The sequence below is a fragment of the Zosterops lateralis genome (assembly GCF_965231275.1).
Source record: "Zosterops lateralis genome assembly, contig: HAP1_HAP1_SCAFFOLD_51, whole genome shotgun sequence".
Lineage (NCBI taxonomy): Eukaryota > Metazoa > Chordata > Aves > Passeriformes > Zosteropidae > Zosterops > Zosterops lateralis.
This window is the reverse complement of record NW_028154613.1, coordinates 1-20,910: the sequence shown is the minus strand read 5'-3', so window position 1 is coordinate 20,910 and position 20,910 is coordinate 1.

Sequence of the window (20,910 nt, the reverse complement as noted above, 5' to 3'; positions counted from 1 at the left end):
CTATTTTCATTGGAGTACTGTGAATAATAGCTCTGAAAACATTCTTTAGCATGGCTAAATTGGTAAGTTGCAGACCTTTAATGCAGCTTTTAGATGCTGTGCTTGAAAACATTTGGTGTGAAGGATCAGCTACTGCAGTATGTTTCAAAAATATTGGGGGGCAAGTTGTTGGAAGGATTTGGTTTGAAGTTTTAAGTTGACATTCATAAAGGCAGAATGTATACCTATGAGCAGGTATAAAACTGAAAGTATAGTTCTCTGCTGTGAATTGACTATTTATGCACTCAAATGGTTTTGTGGTTACACAATGAAAAATTCCACAGTATTTAAGAAATTCAAGGAAATATTTTATGATGACTTGCATCAGTCCTTTAGTATGTGAAGCGTGCTATTGGCCATGGAACAATCAAAGGAAAACCATTTCTCGGTTCTTGAGCACAATCTAAAAATTATAAAGATGGGATCAATAGCTGTCCAAGTACTGTGATTTTGTTTGTTTGAACAACTTTGTGGGTAATGTTGACTATATATTTTGGAAGGGGTGTTGACAAGGCAAGAGAAGACTGGGAGTAGAAGAGAATGGTAGAGTGTAAAGTGAGAAAAATTTGTAAGTTTGGCTAAAAGAATGTGTTCAACTGTCCTGATGGTTGCTTATTTTTCTCAACATTGAGGCCAATATTTTCAAAAGCAATTATAAAAGTGGCATACATCAATTTTATGCATCAGGGCACCTGTATTACATTCTTTACTCTCTATAAATGTTCAATTACTGCTTTGCCTACAATAAAAAAGATTTATTCTTTCAAGATAATGCTAATTGAACATCTGAAAATTAAGCCACTCAGTATCATTAGTAGAATCTGATGAACTAGGCCAAGCTTGAGGAATAAGCTGATATTGATCATTTTGGTACAAAGTGGATAGGAATAAAGTGCTTATAACACTACTGGTTTGTTTTTTGTTGTTTTGTTTCTTTAAAAAAATGTAACTGCTTTAGAAGACTCAACCCACTTTTTAACCCAGTCACACTGCCAGAGACATGTTCAAACCAGAAGGCTTTTCGTGCTTTCTCTGCATGGAGTTCTCACTCAGATCTCCAGTTAAGGAATGTTATGTTGTGGGAAATAGTAAAGGTAAGAAGCTGCGAAAGCAGGTCTCAGAAACAGAAAGAGCAGAGAACTTAGAGCTAACTGCAGCTGCAAAGCCTGAAAGAAGTAAATACACAATAGTACAGCAAGCAAGGACATGAAACAATAGCTTGAATTTTCAGGCTTGGCCAAGATAGACCTTAAGACTGCAGAAAAATATGCTTAGCAAGATAGTAGAAGGTTTTATGCTTAATGTGGAGTATTGTTAAAAGAAACCATACAAGCATTGTTTGAAGCAGGTGTACATGTGGTTTTAGTGACTGGCTAGAACAACTTGTAAGCTTTAGCAATATGTTATCAGCTGGAAAACTTTTAAAATGCCCTGTAACAAAGAGATCTTTGGCTGTACTGGCAAGATGTGAGCTGTTGCCATCTTTTAATTGTCTGTAATGAGGCTGCTGTTGCAATAAAGCTCAAGGAACGTCTCCCAGTTAGAAAGAGTAGAGAACTTAGAGTTAGTTGTTGTTGTAAATCTTGAAAGAAGAAAAGATATAATAGTATAGTAAGTAAGGATATGAAATAATATTTTGAGTTTTTAGGTTTGGCTAAGATAGACTTTAAGATTGTAGAAAAACATGTTTAGTAAGATAGTAGAAGGTTTTAAGCTTAATAATGGAGTATTGTGTATTGTTAATAGAAAGTATATGAGTAAGTATTGTTTGAAATAGGTATATGTGTGTTTTTAGTGATTGGCTAGAATAATTGTTTGTAAGACTTAGTAATATGTTATTTGTTGGAAAATTTTTAAAATGTCTTGTAGCAAAGACATTTTTGGTTGTTGGTGGTAAGACATGAGCTGTTGTTTTTTTAAATTGTCATAACTTGTAATGAGGTTGATGTTGTGAGCTTAAGGAACATATTTTAGTAGTCTTGTATCACTTGTGAAAAGTGCCAACACACTGTTTAAAGTCCAAGCAGTGCACCAAGTTCTGCTGCTGTTTTACATCTGTGAAATAATCTTGCTTCCAGGATCCCTGATCCCCTGCTGCCAATAGAGAACACTATATACTCCATAAGACTTTCCTAACTGTTGTTTGCAAGTTGCTAACTAGAAACTTGTACTTGTGTGCTGACACTGTGAATCATGGTATGTGATACCCAAAATGACAGAGGCATTGCCTGTTTCCCCATGAAATGTTGCTTCTTCTCTTCCTCTTACACTTTGTGTTTCACTATAAATGCCATTTGCTTGGTGTTGTGAGGCTGGGGGGTTAATCACAGGTGCTCTATTTGTCAGTGGGTTACAAACTTGATGTTCTTGGAGAATTTAGGGACTTTTAAAACAATGACTGTGTTATTTCTTTTGCAAATGTTGCTTTGTCATTGTCCCGAAGATGGCAAGAGGCTAAGTGTTTTTAATCTTCAGCCTTCTCAGCTCTTCATGAGACGTAGATGTGCTGTTAATATCACACAGCTCCTTTAATTAGGTAATTAGCACTGGAACAACAGTGCTAAGAAATCAGGAATGGGAAAAATAATAGGCTTTCCAGGCCTTAACAGTCTATTTGTTACTACAGTAATCTTTTAGCCTCATTCCCTTATGAGCTAATATCCTCAGTGGTACTGTCATGTCTCTAACTTTATTCCCATCAATGAAGCTGCACAGCCTAATAGATCTGTCCCAGATAAGCAGTTTTCACTCTGCAGAGCATAGATGCTTTGCCTACTCAATGGTCCGTATCAGCTATTAAGTAGTGACAATGGTCTTCCCTGAACAACCTTTTAGCAAACAGCTTATTTCAGTGAGCTTGCCTGGTGCAACAGGAATGTTGCAGGGTGGGGTGTTTTTGGTGGCCGGTTGGAGTTCTTGATGATTTAGTATTGGGTATCAATTCAAGCAATAGTTGTATGTTTATGTAAGTGTATAAAAAGATGTCCTGACTTAACATAAGTTAAATAAGGCTTTATAAGAAACTAGTGCACAAAATGGGAGCTGCCTTTAGCAGTTCATCCTTCTGGCCGCAGAACACATTTATTAATCATTCAGTACATTTTGCTATTTTGATAGCTGAGAAAACCTTTGAAGATGCATTGTTTCAGAGTTCATTGGTTTGGCTTGGGTTTTGGTTTTTTAGCTCTTTTTCTTTGTTTTCCAAAGGGAGAAATGGTAAAATATAGGATTTTCCTTTATGCAATGTGTTCTTTGACTTTCTCCAGTCTGCTGTTACTAAGATGATTAATTGCTCAGACTGGAAGATAGGACTCTTTTCAGAGTCCTTGTTATCTGATAGAGGCTAAATTCATTGGGGATGGGGAGAGGAAAATATATTAGTTTTGGTTTACAAAATAGTTTGTGCATTTTAGAAGTAAAGTTTGAAGGAACCCCAGCATTTCTGAGAGAGGCGTGAGAAAAGAAGCAAGGCAGCTTCATGAAGTAAATCATGTTTGTTCTTTAGGAGTTTTGGGCTACTTGCCTATGGGAAGAGTTAATTCTTTATGTATACAGGAGACTTAATTATGCATTTATACTAGTGCATTCATCTGCAAACTAAGCCTCTGGACAGCTTGCATGAAAGCTTGTGCAAAGTCATTCACTGTAGCATGGGCTCGTGTCTCCAGAATCATCATCTCCAGTGAAAACCATAATTTGTTGTCTCACTGGAGAAGTGTACTCAATATTACCTTCCTGGGGGGAAGGTTGGATTGTCATCCCGTGGACCCAGTTGGCTCCTCAGAGTCTCCTGAGAATGGGGTCACTCTGTGTGATGGGGTCACTCTGTGTGGATGTTTGCTACACACCTCAGGAGAGATGCTGGATGGTGGCAGAGCCTAAAGGAGGAGCTGGGGGAGAGGCTGCTCAGGATCCAGAACTGTGTGTGGATTTTCTCAAACAGTACTTAGTGTGGATGAAGGACCCTGCTGCTCCTGGTGAGAGGTACAGATAGCCTTGGGAAGGTGACAGCAGAAAAACCTGTTTTCACTTGCTGTGCTCTCTCCTGAGCTCAGATGCTACCTTGTAGGACAAGAGCTGTTTGCTGAGGATTTCCTTTAGTCTGGGGTTGTATGGACAGCAAGATCTCTGTAAGAACATAATGCCCTGTATGGCAATGGTTGTAAGTAAAGGATCCAAAGTGATTTCTGACCTGCTTTGTGGTCTAGAGACAAGAGTCTCTGTGATAACTGCAGCAAAGGATGGCCTGTGTGGATCCCTTGATTTCTCTCTCTGTATTTCACTGTGTGTGCCCTTCTGCAGTGAGTGGTGAGCAGATGGGCTTGACTGGCATAGGCTGTCTTTCAACAGCTGCTTCTTCTGTGACACAAAATGAGGAGAGATCCATTTTCTTTTAGCAGCTGTGAGAGTGCCCCTTTGGTGGTGCTGACGAAAGTTCATCTGCAGCTGCATTTATGTAGGAAAGTTTCCACTGGTTTAATTCTTCTCCAAAGTCAGTCCCACTTTCTGTTTTTGCTGCATGATATCTCTATGCCACTGAGGAAAGCTGAGTGTCCTAATGTACCTCTCTAAGCTCTTGGGCCAGTCCAAGCCTCTTGCTTTGTTGCATGTGGCAATGTTAGAGCTGATGGAAATCCAAGTGGCTTGGCTGCTGTAGAGTTTTTGACTGGGATGGGGAAAATGAGGGAAAATTTTGTAAGAAGGGAAAATCCACTTCCTTTTGTCTCTTTCCCTACCAGCTTTATGAAATCTGTGTATTTTCAAATAATATTGCCTTCTATGATTCTTGCTTGTAAATGAAAAATAAACCCAAGAATTTCAAGTCCTTCTAGAGTAAGTAGATTTTCTGGTTTTCCTTGAAAAAGGTTTTGTGCACAGACTTTGGTATTTTAGCAGAACATTTAGTTTTCTATACCTAATTTGCTACTGCTTGTCTTCCTTATCACCATCCCAAGCTGCTCCTCCCACTCCAGATAAAACTTAAGAGGGGGCTGGAGTGCCAGAAGTATCAGACTGACATCTTAGTCACCTCAGAAAGTTCTGTTTTTCCAATGAGTAAGTTAGAGAATAAAGGAGCCGCACTGGAGGAGAAAAAAAATGGGTCTGTTTTGGAATGGAAAATACCTGTCAACTCTGTCAGCTCTTCTCTTCAGCCTCCAGAAATGCAAGCATTAATCCTGTCCCTGAATATCACCTGATGGTCTAACTCTGAAGACCCCATTTCTTTTAGAGCTTTGTTGCCTTCTTCTCATTGTCATTCATACTGTATAAATATATTCTGAATTATATGAAATGGTTACTTCCTGTAAGTGGGTTGAACTAGCCATTTGGTACATACTGCTCTAGCTATAAATAATCCATGTTTAAGACAGGCTAGATGGTCTCTGGAAAAATTTCCAGCACTTTGTTTCTGTTGTGGACATGAGAAAACACTATCAGGTTTTTCTTTATACAATGTAGTTCATAGGTTTTTCTTTTGGAAAAAAAAAAGAAAGCTTGTTTTTGATATCAGTTTCTTCTGCCCAAAACTTACTGACTGCTGCTATCTTACCTTGTTCATGAAAGATCAAGGACTTTTGCTACCTGCTATGACTGACTGATGGATGATCTGCTGAAGAAAAGTAAAAAGTGTGAAAGTTGGAAGTGAAAGTTATGTGAGGGTGATGTATATCTTTATCTAAAGAGGTCTCAAACATATAGTTGTTCCAGGGGAGTTTTGGATGGGATATTGGTCAGGCTTTGGAAGTGGTGGAATCACCATCCCTGGGAGCGTTTCAATAATATCTAGGTGTGGTACTTGGAGACATTGTTTAGTGGTGGAGTTGGTAGTGCTGAGTTAACAATTTGACTCGATGAACCTAAAGGTCTTTTACAGCTGTCATAATTCTATGATTTTATGAATGTTTTACATGCTGTACTGGTGTGTTTACAGCAACTTCTGAATAAGAGGCCATGTTTTGCCCCCTGCAGTAAAGTAGGAGTTTTTGTAACTGGGCCATTTGTTATAGCTGCAGAACAGATTTATCAGAATAACAGTTAAATCTGGGGGTGAACAAGAAACAGGAATAATGCAAATAGCCTTCTGTTATTGAAGCATATTGAAATGCTTCTATAATAACTTGGAGAACAGAAAAGCTGAAATACTCCATCAGCTTTTTTACTTAGGTTGAGCAATTAGATCAGAGAACTCAATGGCACCTTGTGTACAAGAGAAAATCTAGGAGCATCACTGTCTGAAGAGCCCAGCTGGAAAGTGACATGATGGCACATTTCCTCCTGCCAGTGATGTCTCCTTGTCATCAGAATTGTCATCATTACTGCTCTTCTTTCAGGCTGCTGTAACTTGGCTATTCATCAGATTTTGTCCTGGTTACTTACAAAATGTATCCACCGCAGCTTTAGGTGGTGGCTCGAAGAGTTGCTGCTCTTTCATGTTGAGAGCAATAATGTAGTGACATAAACAGCAATGGATCCTTCTAGGGTGATAGAAGCAGTGCAATTAGCCCATAAGTGTTTTTTATTGGTTTTATTTTCAATATTCACATAAATACCTTTTTCTTTAACATGTACCAAACTGAGTTGGGTGTTTCACACAAACTACCTAACTCAAAATTTCTTCTTGTATTTCTTGCTTCCAGTTGGGCCAGAAAAATAAAGCCTGTGTTATGCCTCTCTAATTTCAAAATTCTGGGAAGAATGTTCCTATCTATTTTTCTTTTCCCCCTGTGGGTTTGGTTTGTTGTGGCTGTATTTGTTTTTTGTTGCATCTTCAGCACTGGGAAAAGTATTCAAGTAGTGCTTCACTCTTTCTAGGACTTTTTCTATTACAAAAGATAGTCACTTTTGCTGGTTGTTGGTTTTGTTTTGTGTTTTTTTTTTTTTTTTTTTTTTTTTGGTTTTTTTTTTTGGGTTTTTTTTCTATTTGTTTAGGTTTTTTAGTCCTAAAGTTTTAGTCCTAAACTAAGATTTTCTCTCTTTCCCTCTCAGTGGAAAACTTTAATTGTGGGGAGGAAAAAAAAAAAATCAAGTGCCCTCTAGATATTTAAGGACCTTTATGTTGATTCTGGAAAAAATTATTTCATGATGCTGAAGATGCAAGATTTGGGATCCTTTGCCTCTTGTCTAGAACTGTTTGTGGAAAAACACCCTTCTTATTTGCTGGATTGGAAGGATTCTGAATTTGTAGTGTGGTTGCACTTGGATTCATTGGCACTGTTGTAAAAATGAGTTAGGTGGTGCCTAGAGTGTATTTAGGAGTTTAACTGTGTAATATTTTAACCTACAGTGAAGGTAGAGAAATAAGAAAAGTTGGACTGTTAGGTTTATACTGAGTACAGAACATGTTAAGTTTTAATGAGTTATCTGGAGCATAAAAGGGAACAAGCACAGAATCAAAAGAAAAAAGGGTTTTATCATTGTTGCAGAAAGCAAGAGCAATATTATGTTATTTTATCCTAAAGAAGGATGGCAGGATGTTGTTTTAATATTGTTTTAATATAAGGTGAAACAATGGAGTCCATGCTGGAAGATGCAGTAACGTTTGAATTTTTGTGATAAATGCTGATCTCAAAACATGGGAAAGATGAGCATGCAGGGGCAAATGTGTGGAAAAATATAAGTGATCTTATACTTGCAAAGTAAAATCATGATGAAACTCCTGGCCTTGGGCTACATTGTGCTTACAGCACGTCATTAAGCATATTTTTATTTAAGATTTTTTAATTATTATTTTCTTTGTTGTTATGCAAGACATGTAGCAATTTATAATTAGCTACTCTTCATTATTATTTGGAAAAATAAAACGGGGGGGAAGAGAAGCTGTGGACTCAGAACTGATAAAACTTTTCTAACCAGCAATTCACTTACAGTAACTATTTCAAGAAGACCTCAGTTTTGCAGCAATGCTTCCTTCGCAGATTACTCTTCTCTGCCTGATATTTGTTTTTAGGGCATGGGTTGAACTCAATGATCTTGAAGGTCTTTTCCAGCCTAGTTACTCTGTGAATTCTGTGGATATTGACAGGTCAAGAGAAAGGACATAGTCAAGATACAACTTCAAGAATAAAAGAGTAGGGACATCTTGTCTATTTTTCTGTGATATCTCTTTAAGTGTAGCATTTGCTTCCCATTTAAGTAAAATAAACCAAACTGCAAATTTGCAAAATGCGCAGCAGTCTCTCTTGACAGAAAACTTGAGGGAGGTGATAAATGGGCAGATAAAAAAAAATGTTAGTTTTGGCTGCAATATTCTTGGTAATTACTTCAAAAAGAACATCCTGACTTTTGTTTCCCCCCTAATTCCTATCTCCTACCTGCTAATATGTATGTGACATCTGTCAGAATTCTGCCAATCAGCTGACATGGTTAGACATCACTCTGTCTCTGCTTGAGAAATGTCTTTTTTCCTCTGGCCCACGAAAGCCTGAAAAGAAAAGTCTGATGACAAAAAGATAAAATTTGGAAACTCATTAAAAGGCCATATAGAAAGAAAGAGATTCCTTTTTACACCATTTAAAGTTGTGATTTGATTCAGAAATACGAGTTCCTATTTAAGTTATTTTCTTTGATTTGGGTTTTTCTGTTTGGTTGTTGTTATATTTTTCCCCCTTGGTGTTTACTTGTTTTGTTTGTCTTTTAAAATAAATGCAGTACAGAAAGCCCCCAGTAATAATGATGAGTACTTAGTATTGTAATTCTGACAGTTTTAAAGGGAATGAACTACAGGTTTTAGACCTTATCTGTAATGGTGCCTTTTCTCCTAGATGGCCACATCTGATAAGGGTCTGACGTGAGCATCATAATGAAGTCTTGATTTGTCACATCTCTCGGACTTGTTCTAAAGTCTTGTTGGTCCATCTTTCTGAAGGAGTTTGCTCTGAAGCCAGGCCTGAAATCTTAAATAGCTGTGTTGTTTTGTATTTTTTTTATAAATTTTCCTTCTCCCCCTGCTAATGGACTGGTGAACCTTGATCTTTCCAGATTTTATTCTCTAGAATTTTGAGAAGCTTCTTTACCTCAAGCTCATTGCAAACATTGCGCATCTAGTGAACACAAAAAGCACTACTTGACCAATCGCAAATAAGCGATATAGTCCACTTGGTCATGGGTAAATATTTCACAGAAAGATCTGGGTGAATAAAGATATGAAAAGACCGTTGTTTAAATAGCTTCCAATGGGATATGAAGAGACATCATGACCATTTCTATCACTGAAGAGACTGAACTGGCTCTGTTCAATCATTGGTTAAAGTCTGGTTTTGTTTGTGCCTTGATATTTGTTTTAGTTATGCTCTGTCTCTGTGAATATATATTTGGCATCCAGCAGAAAACAGTTTAAATTGTGTGCAGAGAGGTGCAGTCCAAGACTCCTGATGGAGCGCTTAAGGCTTGAAGAGATTTGTATTCTGAATAAGAAGATCCTCATTTCTGTGTATAAACTAATATCCTGGTACACTTGGCTACTGCATAGATTATCAGTGTTGGTTGGTGTGAGTTGTTTCTTTTTTTCTTTGCTTTCATGGGTCCAGTGGTAGAATAAAATATTTTGGTAGCTGAATGGATAACTATATTTAAACCAGCGAATACTTAGTAATGGAGTGTTTTAAAAAACAAAACACTAGCATTGCAGAACTTTCCCTTGACAATAATGGTAAAAATGCCACAACTCAGAAATAAAGCCCTTCCATTGATTAGAATAAATTGTAGTTAAGCAAACATTGTACTGTTTGATGCAAGAATAGAAATGTGGTAGTTCTTTGCTAACCCCAGTTGTAGCCATGGTAAGTAGCAGGTGGGGTGTAGTTGCCTGACAGTCTCAGTCTTGTCATGGTTCAGGAATGGTATTCCCCAATTAAGTGCTCCCACCACAACCAGCTGCTGCATGTTCCCCCCACTTTTGCCCTTGCCTTCCTCGCTTTGGGATGGAGAGCAGAATTGGAGGCCCAAAGGCAAAGATCATTGGTTGAGATATGAACAATTTACTGGAAACAGGAATGGGACAAGAAAATAAACAGTAACAGCAACAGTACTAATGACAGAGGGTGCAAGAAAAGAAACAATGGAAAATACAATCAATAATAGAAAATACTTGTGCCAGGGAAGGAACCACTTCTCCCTGGAAGAGAGTTTTTTCTGTGCCCTGGCAGTGATGTGAGGTGGTACAGAATAACCTGGCCATGCCCCCTCCTGCATACTGGAAAAAAATAACCCTGTCCTGGCTGGAACCAGGACACCTGCCCACAGAAAATATATAGTAATTAAATTGTTGCAGAAAACTGTGCAAGTCTTATGCCAGATTTAAGAGCAGCTGCTTTCTGTCTTTCTTTTTCTGTGGTGTTTTTGATGCAGACTGCAGAACCTGCTTTGGACCTTTTCCAGAAAGTTATTGAAATCAGTCTTCAGTAACTGTATTGGTTTTTGCTGTGCACCAAGGTCACTGAGCTGCATGAGCAGACAGCAGTGTTAAAAATAGGATTTGAGGATTTTAGAAGGTGTCTTTTTACAGCCTGAATAAGGCATATAAAAGCACGCCATCCATATAGTATTTACTACTTTTGTCCTGATTTTCTGCCTCTTCTTCCCTCCAGTTGTGGTCCTGCTGGTCACTTCTGATATCAGCAGTAGCTCTCCAACATTTATCATGTCAAAGCTCTGAAAAGAATAGAGGTATTGGCTGCCCCATCATTGCTGGCACTGATAATTAGAAATACAAGTTCATATCCTTTGGCCAGGGTGGTGTTGTGTACTTCTATTCAAAGCAGGTGGAAGTTTTTGATAAAGTTGCTTGGTATTTTCCTGGTGAATTATTGTTCTAAGCAGAAACAAAATCATTATGTCAAAAATTTAGTTCTTTTTGTCTAAAGCTTCAAGATAGTCATGTTTGAATGAAACTTTTTCAGCTTTTGAGTAAAGTAGAATTTTAAAAGGACATGCAGCTGCCAAGGTTGCTTTTACTATACCTATCACAGCATTCTTTCTTTAGTGTGAGGCCTGGATTCAAGCTTATCCCCTACCTACATTAGACCAGTCACCAGAATCAGGTGAGTGCTAAGACACCAAGCCATGATTTGCTTTGGGGTGGATCTCCTGTTTCTTCTCTTGAAGCATTTTGTTTCATGCTCACACTGATATAGACATTCAGTAATTCAGCCTTGGTGGAGGTGGGAGAGTTAGAATTAATTTTGTCATGGCAGTCTTTGCTTTCTGTTTAGGTTTGATCTTGGACGTCTGGAGCAATAGTGTCAAAATAGTTTTATGAATCTCAGGTACCTGTAGGAAAGGCAGTTTTTGCAGAGTTCTTTAGACTGTTTGAGATATGCCTTTAATTTACTTACATTAGAATACATAATGGAGAAGGACAATATTTTTAGAGAAAAGAACTTGCACCTAGGGTGAACGCCTTTAAAAAATGTAGTATCATAGTAAATACCTGGAGGAGGACTTGAGAGCTCGCAGCCTATGGAGAACATATGACCTACACTTCATTTTTATGACAGAATGTTAAATTTTTTTTTCCTTAGTGTTTTTTTTTTTTTTTTTTTTTTCTTTTTTCATACCACTACTGACTATTCTTAAAGTCAGAATAACTGGCCAAAGAAGCTTCAAAGCTGTAGTTCCTTCAGCAAGGGTAAAGACATTGTTGGGAAAAATGGGACAGGAAGGGCTTGTGAATATGATTGCCTGGTAAGAAATACTGGAGATGTAAAACCTGTGAGTGAAATAGAAATGAAGGCCAGCTTTGAGATGTGATCATGGCAGGCAGGAAGACAGTGATTAGCTGGAGATAGGTTGAAGGACAGAAAACAAAAGGACCCAGGAGCGTACCCCCTCTCCACCCTGCCAAGGCATCAGGGAAAAAGTAGATGAGAAAAGTAGTGTTTAGAGTTTAGAATACAGGATGATATGGTAATATAGTAGTTCTCATAGGCTGCATGCAAAGTTTGTAGGTTTTATATCTCACGCTGGTTGGTCACTGTAAATTAGAATATTCAACACAAAAAAAGATATCATGTATTGTAATAAGGTCCTCGTGCTCTCTTACCGCTCTGACTCCTGCACTCTTCTTACCCCTCTTAGCTTTTTTACCTCCCTTACCTCTCTCTCCCTCTCTCTTTGGGGCATCCCTTTAGCTGAGGCTGGTGGCTGAAGGCAAAGCCCTTGCAATAAAACCACGTGTTTCTAGAATATCTCAGGTCTGCAGAGTTCCTTGTCCCTGCCGTCCACGGATGCCCAACAACATGTAACCTTTATTGTAGGATTTTTGTGAACTCCATATGATTTTGTGTGGTCTGTTTTATTCCCAGAAACGACCCCTGCCTTCCTCACTGTATCTTTTCATAAGGGAAACTTTTCTGAATGTGCCTAACTGGCTGAATGCCTTCAGTGCTAACAGGCTTATTAACCACTAATCCAGCACAACAATTATGAGTGCAGCTGCTGCAGAAATGCACAGTGAAGAAGCACAAAAACTGTGCCTGAAGACAGAAGAATAAATAACAGTGTAGTGATAATTGCCTCCTGTAGGTACTGCAGCGTGGTAGTCATCAGAAACCTATTCAGTCTGCCCTTCCCTCTCTCCGTGATGAGTTTTCTTCATCCCCCCACGCTAGCCTGCCTGCAACCTTTTAGAGAACTTCTCTGGATTATGGCTGAAATGCTTGGAGTAATTAGATAAAACACTGTTGTCAGTTTCTGTGAAGAGAAATAAATTTATTACTTTAGTTGAATTCAGGCCAAACTTTGCTTCTTCTATATATAAGTAGTTGGATGAAAAGATAAACACTTGGATAAAGTAATTTTGCTTTATCTACCTTCAGACAGAACAAAAGGTAACAAACCGAAATGACTAAGGAATCGGAAATCTGTCAGTCCAACACTGGCTCGTTTAATCAGGGTGAAATACCTCACCCTCTGCATAAACTGCTGAGCACTCGCTTCTTGTGTCTTACCTTGTCAGGCTGAGGAGCCCTCCCAGAGAAAGGTCACACTTTTAGCTGACGGTAGGTTGTTGCTGGCATGAGTCATGGCAGGATGAAATCCTAATGCATGTATCTTCCGATGTCAGCTGGAATTCTTTGTAGATGTGCAAGGAGTGGGAGATCAGCACTTCCAAATTAATCCAATGTGCCCTGTGGCATATTGGCCGCTTGGATTTGATGACACACCTTGTGTCTGAAGCCCAGGACCTGAGGGTTAGCGATGGCTTGCTACAATTCTGCTTTAAGAGTTGTATAAGAGTTAGACAACTGAATATATCTTGCAAGCAAAAACAAGAAATCAGAAATCAAAATTTTGAAATTGAGTGAATCATAGGAATTAGGGCAAGCTCAAGTGACTAAGCAAAGCTATTGAATTTGATGCTCCATCAAGATGTAAGAGTGTATTTGGTGTGATTGTGACTCAGCACTTGCTGGTGAGTCATTCCTCTTCACTGGGACATTAGTGCTGTTGGTTTTCTGGCTGAAAAAGAAAAGACGAGTGGGAAGAGATTTAAACCTACAGAGAAAGTTCGAACTTCATGAATACAAAGGGGGGAAGATGTACCCCCAGTTAGATTATTTTTCTTGAAAGACTTTATTTTTAACTTTTGAATATGTTATTTTTGGTGGAATGGGATTAATTTTCCCAGCATTACTTTTACTGGATGCTTTTCATATTTTATTTAGCAGAAAATTCATTTGTGAATACATAAAACCATCCAACTTTTAAGGGAGTGTAGTTTACTTTTCTATGGTTCTTTAACACAGATGAGTTTAAAATACTTCATACCAATAACTCAGTTGCAAGACAACACTAATAGAGCAGAATTGAAATCAATAAGTACAAACAGGAGAATAAAGGTCTGAGAATATACAAGTATTTACTGAACTATATATGTGTAGTAGAAACTGCAGAACAAAGTCTTGTCAGCAGTTACAGTGTTCTGAGAAGATGAGGACTTGAGGGGAAATGGGAGGTGAAAAGCAGTGAAATCCTGACCTGAACTCTGATAGTCTGTGTTCATCATATCACAAGTCAGTAATGGAATAAAAGTGTAAGAGTTCTATCACCTGTAGCCATACAGAGCAAGGGTGTCTGCCTTCAGCCACAGTGACGGCCAGGATGACAGTGTTAATCTTTTTGTGAAGTTTCAAATTTAGCAATTAATAGAGGTTGGTTTGTTTGTGGGAATGGTTGGGTGTATTGCTGAGTTAACCTGCTGTACAGATCTTGAGATCAGGAGACAAAATCCTTTCTCCTTTTCTGTTCTATTTGCCAAGTCTGGCAGAGACCATGGGGGAGCTGTAGTTTGTGTTGTAATGTACAGCATGGGCAGCTGCTTGGGAGCACCTGGGGATCCCAATTAATAAGTTCTTGGCACTCCTGCAGGACTAAGGCACTGGCAGTGCTATGGATTTTTTTTTTCTTCTTCCTGTGTCAAATTGAAGTTGTGTCTTTGGTCTTTTTATTGCAAGTCTCGGTATATTATGATCCATTCCTACCCATGTCTATGGTACTAGCAGTATGTATAGATTATAGAGAATTTCTAGATGCAGCATTAATTCAAAGAAGTTGCAAAATCTGGAGTGTTTTTCTAAATGCAGCTTTTTAAACCGTGTTTCGCAGGTGATGTGCTACAAAATACCCGCAGTGTCAGATCTCACTGTTCTTTTTCAATCAAAGGATATGATAAAATCACTTAATGTGGCAAAGACACTGTCATATGTGCTCATTATTTGTTTTGATCTCCAGACTCTGAGTTTGGTTTTCAAATGTAAGCACTTCCATGGGATTTGTGAATTTCTGATGGACATGTGGTTTGGTACACCAGGAACAAAAGCATGCCAGTGTCTCCACTGGAAACTTTGACTATCTGGCAATGTTACATTAAGGAACATAAAAGAAGATGATTAGTGACAGACAAGGTCTATGACATATGTCTGGAGGATTTAATAAATGAGGACAGTAATTTTTGAGGGATGTATCATTCTTTTCTTACACATACTCTTCCAGCACTATGGGGAATGATCTCTGGTATTTGATTTATGTTTGAAAGTAATAATATTTCTTATGCTTGTGCTTTTATTGCATATAGTTGGTACTTTTCCAGATTGTTAGGCAATTATATTTAAGTGGTGACTGAGCTAATGTGGAGCCTGGCTTAAAGTCCGAAGAAATGGATATATGGCAAAGCCCATAAGACCTGATTCAAAAAGATCTTTTACTTCAAAAAGCCCATAACTAGTTCTATGCAAATTATAGAGGAAGATATAAAGCAGGAAAGAAACAAAGAAAGGTCCCAAGTTAATACTTCCTTTTATCCTTATTTTGATACAGCACATGTGTCTGGTGATGTCTCTGGCATAAGAACATCTGTGTGCTGGTGTGAGGCCCTCTCTGCTACATCCTCACAACATGCTGCTGCCATGCTTTCGGATGACATCAAACAATGTAGTCCTGGAGGTCCTACTTCAAAGTGTTAGCTAAGGATTTAGAATTCAAGAGCTGTTGAAAGTAGCTTTCAGTTTCTGTACTTGCAGTGCAGAACAAGTGTCTAAGTAATGATTTAATGGGTTCCTTCATTTCTTTACCCCCTCAAAATTATAATAACAAGGCAGTTTATTTTCATACACTCTTGAGTATCTTGAGTATTTTTCAAAAAATGAACAGAGGGAACAGTTCTGATTCTCAGCAGTTTTTTGGGTTTGCAGGTTTTGTCCTTTTATTTTTTTTTTTTCATATTAGAACAAGACTGGAGTGTTTTGATGATACTACACGACAAAATTGCACAGAAGTTGCCCATTTTCAATTTTGAAAAGCCAAGATTTTAATTTCAGCTGCTTTAGCTAGAAACTTATCCCACTGTATCTTGGATATCTTCCAGGTGAAAACTTTAACCCGTTTCACTGGAAATGTTCTAATTAGTGCTTGTTCCAGCTTCAAAGTCTTTTAAAACCAGAACAAAGCAGCAAACTGCTAGCAAATCTGAGCCAACAAAGATAAAGTGAGCAAAGGATTAGACCCAAGGACCCTGAGAAGCAGGGCTGTAGTCAGAGCTTAGCCCAGATCTAGCTCAGCCTAGAAATCCTGTTGGTTTGAATAAGATATTTCTCAGTTCTTGTCAATTGCTTGTCTCTGAACACCCCAAAACCAAACCACTGTGGGATTATTTATTACTGGAAATTGCTCAATGTATTACTACTCTGTTTGGCTTCTTCACTTTTGATGTGTTTCTGTTGAGCTGAAGCCAATGTGAAAACACTTCAGCTGTGCTAGAAAACACATATGAGGCTGGTTTGTTTAATATGGTTTTATTCAGATTTTAAAGGGATGGAAGCTTTTTCACTATTAGATACAGAATATTAAGAAATGTGAATGAGACACTGAGTTTTCTGGATTTTTTTAAAAATTTTTTCTTCCAAAAGGGACCAGCCTCCAAAGTAACCTTTACAATATCTATTTGTCTCTGCTTGCAAAATGATGATTGTTCCTTAGTAAGGAGTCTCTGTTCCTGTTTGAGGGGCAGACATTACGAAAAAAAATGAAGCCATATTTAACCCCTTCACCTCATACTTTCAAGAAAAATCGCATAATTTTGTTAGTATGGGCTTTTAACTATTCTCCACATGAAAGACAAAGGAAGAGTAGGGGTGATATTTGATAAATGTGCAATTTGGGATTTTATGTCTGCACTCTCCTGGTTGGTTGACTTCATATCTCTGCTGCAGATTGTAGGACTATGATGGAAGATGTGAGATGTTATTTAGACTGCAGAAATTTCAGTTTGAAGTTTTCCCTGTCTAGGCAGGATTAGATATGCTGGAAGAGAATGGACTATTTTTAGGATATTTTTAAGGATGAAGACTCTTTTTCACTGGGAAAAGGCCATATAGGTGTTACTTCCCCCTTTCCACCATCCACCAGGTGAATTGGGGTCCAGTTATGCACTTCTGCATGTGCCTGAACTAGTGGTATTTGGGGATTCTAGGAATAACTGGGAGGTAAATAAAATACTGTGAATGAGTTTTCCTATGGCATTATGCATCTTTTCCTGGAGGAGATCTTGCAATTTTATGGTTTCTGTGGTGTTGTCTATTATATTACTGCAACAATAAATGGATGCAGCAGACAAGTGTCTATTACTTGTCTCTATTCCATATTTTAGGTGTTAGATCACTACTTCTCACCTCTGGGATGTGTTGAAAATATGGTAAAGGTGGAAGCTATTGCCATCAAGTGTAATACAGTTCGGTTATATAAAGGTCTTTGTAATTTTGTTTTCCTGTGTTCTTTGCTAGTAAAGAAACACTGAAAACCTGTTCTTTGCTCTTGAAATGTTAGTGTTTGTAGTTGCTCCTTTATAATCTATATGTTGCCAGACACTGTCACTTCTATTGTTATTCGTCACTACAGGAAAGATTCAAAAGATAAATTGAAGCCTTTTGTACACCTGATTTTTAACATGCTTCTGATTTAGAAGAGATACGTGTTTGTGTCAGCAGTTAAATCTCTGCATATAATCAAACATCCCTGCTTTTCATTGATTCTCACTCCCCTCCATCTCACACGGTGTGCAGTCAGCATAATGAATTGGGGTTTTTTGCATGGAAATAGAATCCACCCTATTGTTTGCATGCATTGGATTTAGCATACTACAATTCTGATAGAGAACAATAATGGGCAATGCTAGTCACAAGTATTTCTGTGGCTCTGATGGGAACCCATCAAATAGATTTTATTATTCTTTGTTTAGGCTTTGACACCTGAAGTATAGAGGAGGAAAACTGAGCCCCAATGGCAAAGACTGATCAAACCATTTGTTTTGCACAACTCTCTTTTCCAGTACCTCACTTCAATTTCAAAGAAACATTTCCTGTGCTGTCAGTTTTCCTCAATAATTGTTGTATGTTTGGTGATTAAATAGTTTCTGACCCACTTGTTTGCTTTGCACAAGGACTTTATAATAATACTACTTCTTTCTGTGAGAATTTGTAACTCTGACTACTGAAACACACGTATTGATTTTTCACTGGTGTTGGATTTGTTGTGGAATTGAGAGAAAATGGCTTACTTGCAGCTGTTGATGTGGAAGGCTTGGGATTTCAAAGCATTTGAAGGTTTGCCTTCAACTAATGATAGCTCAGTATTTGGCGCATTTTACTTAGTTATGAACATTCTGCTCTTCAGCCTGTTTGCTTGTGTTCTGATGGAAATCGGTTGCTCCCTCCTTACAGTCTGCCTATCAAAATTGCAAGAGTAGGCACTGGGGTTCAAGATCTTGCCTAGTTACTTGGGTGCCTTGTCAATTAAGAAAGCTGTTGCTTCTGTGCCGGAGGGATGTAGGGCAGAAGACTATTATCATGTGAGAAGCTTTGTTTCCAAATGCGTTGTGCTCTGATGGAGCAGGGTCCTCACTTATGTAAATGTTTAAACAGAATTATCACTGCCTGTGTATTTCTGGAATATTAAAGTGTTCTACTGTGAAAGCCTTGTCTATGCAGAAAAACATTCTTTGGTAGTCCTTCAAATTGTTTAGTATTACAGAAATTGTTCAGTAGTTCTTCATACTCTTCTAGTAAATATTGATCAATTAGTTATGAGCAGGAGAATTTGCAGTTTGCACCAAAATTGCAAGGTGATATTGGTACCCTCAATAGAAATACACAATTTTTCCTATGTAATATTTGCTTAAAAATAAAAATGCCAAAAGCTCAATATTTGAAAAACATTTTTTTTCTATATTTATATAGATAAAGAGGTCTACAGCTCCCTCACAGGGAAACAGAGGGGCAGGACTGATCTCTTCTCTGTGGTGACCAGAGATAGGACCTGAGGAAATGGCCTGAAGCTGTGTCAGGGCAGGTTTAGGAGGCTGGATATTAGAAAAAGGTTTTTTGCCCAGAAGTTGAATGGACGCTGGAACAGGCTCCTCAGGGAAGTGGTCACATCACCAAGCCTTACAGAACTCAAGAAGGGTTTGGACAATACTCACAAGCAGCACATGGTGTGATTTTTGGGAATGCACTAACTGTGCAGGGTTGGGAGCTGGACGTTGGTGATCCTTGTAGATCATCCTTCTAACAGAGAATATTCTATGACTATCAAATTAAATGTATTCCTTGTTCCAGATTATTTGCCAAGTTTTGAGATTTTGATGACTTTGCTTGGTTACCAAGCTGAACTTGAACGGAGAGATGACCTATTTTCACTGTGGAAGGTATGCAGGGTATTGCCCTTGCTGGATCACTTAAGTGGTGATTTGAATGCAGTGAGCGAAATGCACAGGAGGCAGGATAGATAATAGCTACAGAAAACATTCAGGAGTGATGTGGTGGGCTGACCCCAGCCCACAGCAAAACTCCTGCCCTAATCATCTCTCCCTCTCCTATCAAATATGTGTAATGATTTCTTGGGAAGACGAAAGCCATCATGAACATCCCCACATCCTATCCATTTCCCTGAGATTTTATTGCTAAGCATGGCATTGTATGGAATGGAATGTCTGCTTAGTAAGTGGAGGCAGCTTGTCCCAGCTATGTCTCCTAGCCTTTTGCCCACCCTTGAAGTGCTGACCTCTGAGTGTATGTGAGGTTGGAGAGAAAACCTTGGTTCTTGCCTTGGCAAGAACTGTTCAGCAATAGCCAAAATGTTCATGTGGTACAAACACTGTTTCACCTTCAAATCTAGGGAACAGCTTACACAGGCTGCTATGAAGAAAGTTACTTTTGCTCCAAGAAAACTCAGTAAAAATAAACAGGTTTTTGGAAACTTTGATTGCATGAATCTGTATTTGCATTTTAGCAGCATAAAAGATAACCATCAGAGATAAGTGAAGAAAAGGGAAAAAAATCTACTAGGCAACCTCCAGATTCCATGCTGACTTTAATTAGTATACTGCTGTCTGTAAATGACTGAAATTATACAGTAATGACTGAAATATTTCTTAGAATGCATAGATTTTTACATGACAGAAAGTGTTTGAACTTTAATTACAAGATTAAAAGATAGCTTGACAGGTTTCTCAGGAAAATATGTCCCTTGAGTTATTAATTTCTAATTATTAATAACTGTACTTCTGACAAAAAAAATATTACCCAAATTATGGTAGGATGCCATCTGGGATCTCAGTTCTGTGTAAGAAGTGCTCAGTGAGGCTTCTGCCAAAGTGGGAAAGTGAAGAAAGGCTTGAAGTACAGGCAGAAAAAAATCCTGACTCTGAGAAAGCTCTTCATTCCTGTTCTAGGAGCAGCTGGTTCTGTTTTGAAACAGTTGTAGAGTTAAACTTGGATGAAAAATACTGTACTTAATATCATATTTATTTATTTGGTATATTGTGGCTGGTCACAATTTTACGTGTTACTTGTAATAGTATATGTTCTGCCAGTGCTCAAGTGCCCAAATTTTTAGTCTCCAAGAAAAGCAGCGAAAGGTGGAAAGAACAAAAGAGATTCTGCACGTTCTCCTTGTATTTATCCTTTTTGCAGTAATTCGTTGCTAAAAACATAAAGCTTTGCTCAGAGATGAAAAGTGTTAATCAGTACATGAGTGAGGAACTTGCCATTTTGCACTTGCTGAAATGAGTGATCCTTTGCAGACTCTGCAGCACTCACAGTTGCTGCAATACCTCTTTATTTAATCCTGATCTCCTGCCCTTGTGAAAACAGTCCACAAATGTTTTTATTTAAATACACACTATTGTCACTCTGACTGAGGTTGGATGTTTATTTAGATATTTTTAAGCAGTTACAAACAACCCAAATATAAGATGCAGTCTTTCTCTGACGCTTGGGCAAAAAGATGGCTTTCTATTTATTTTGGTATTTCCTGTCTAGAAATCTTCCTTCTGACTGGTCCTTATGCAGTGATTTTCCTGAAGTTCTGTGTGACTCTGAT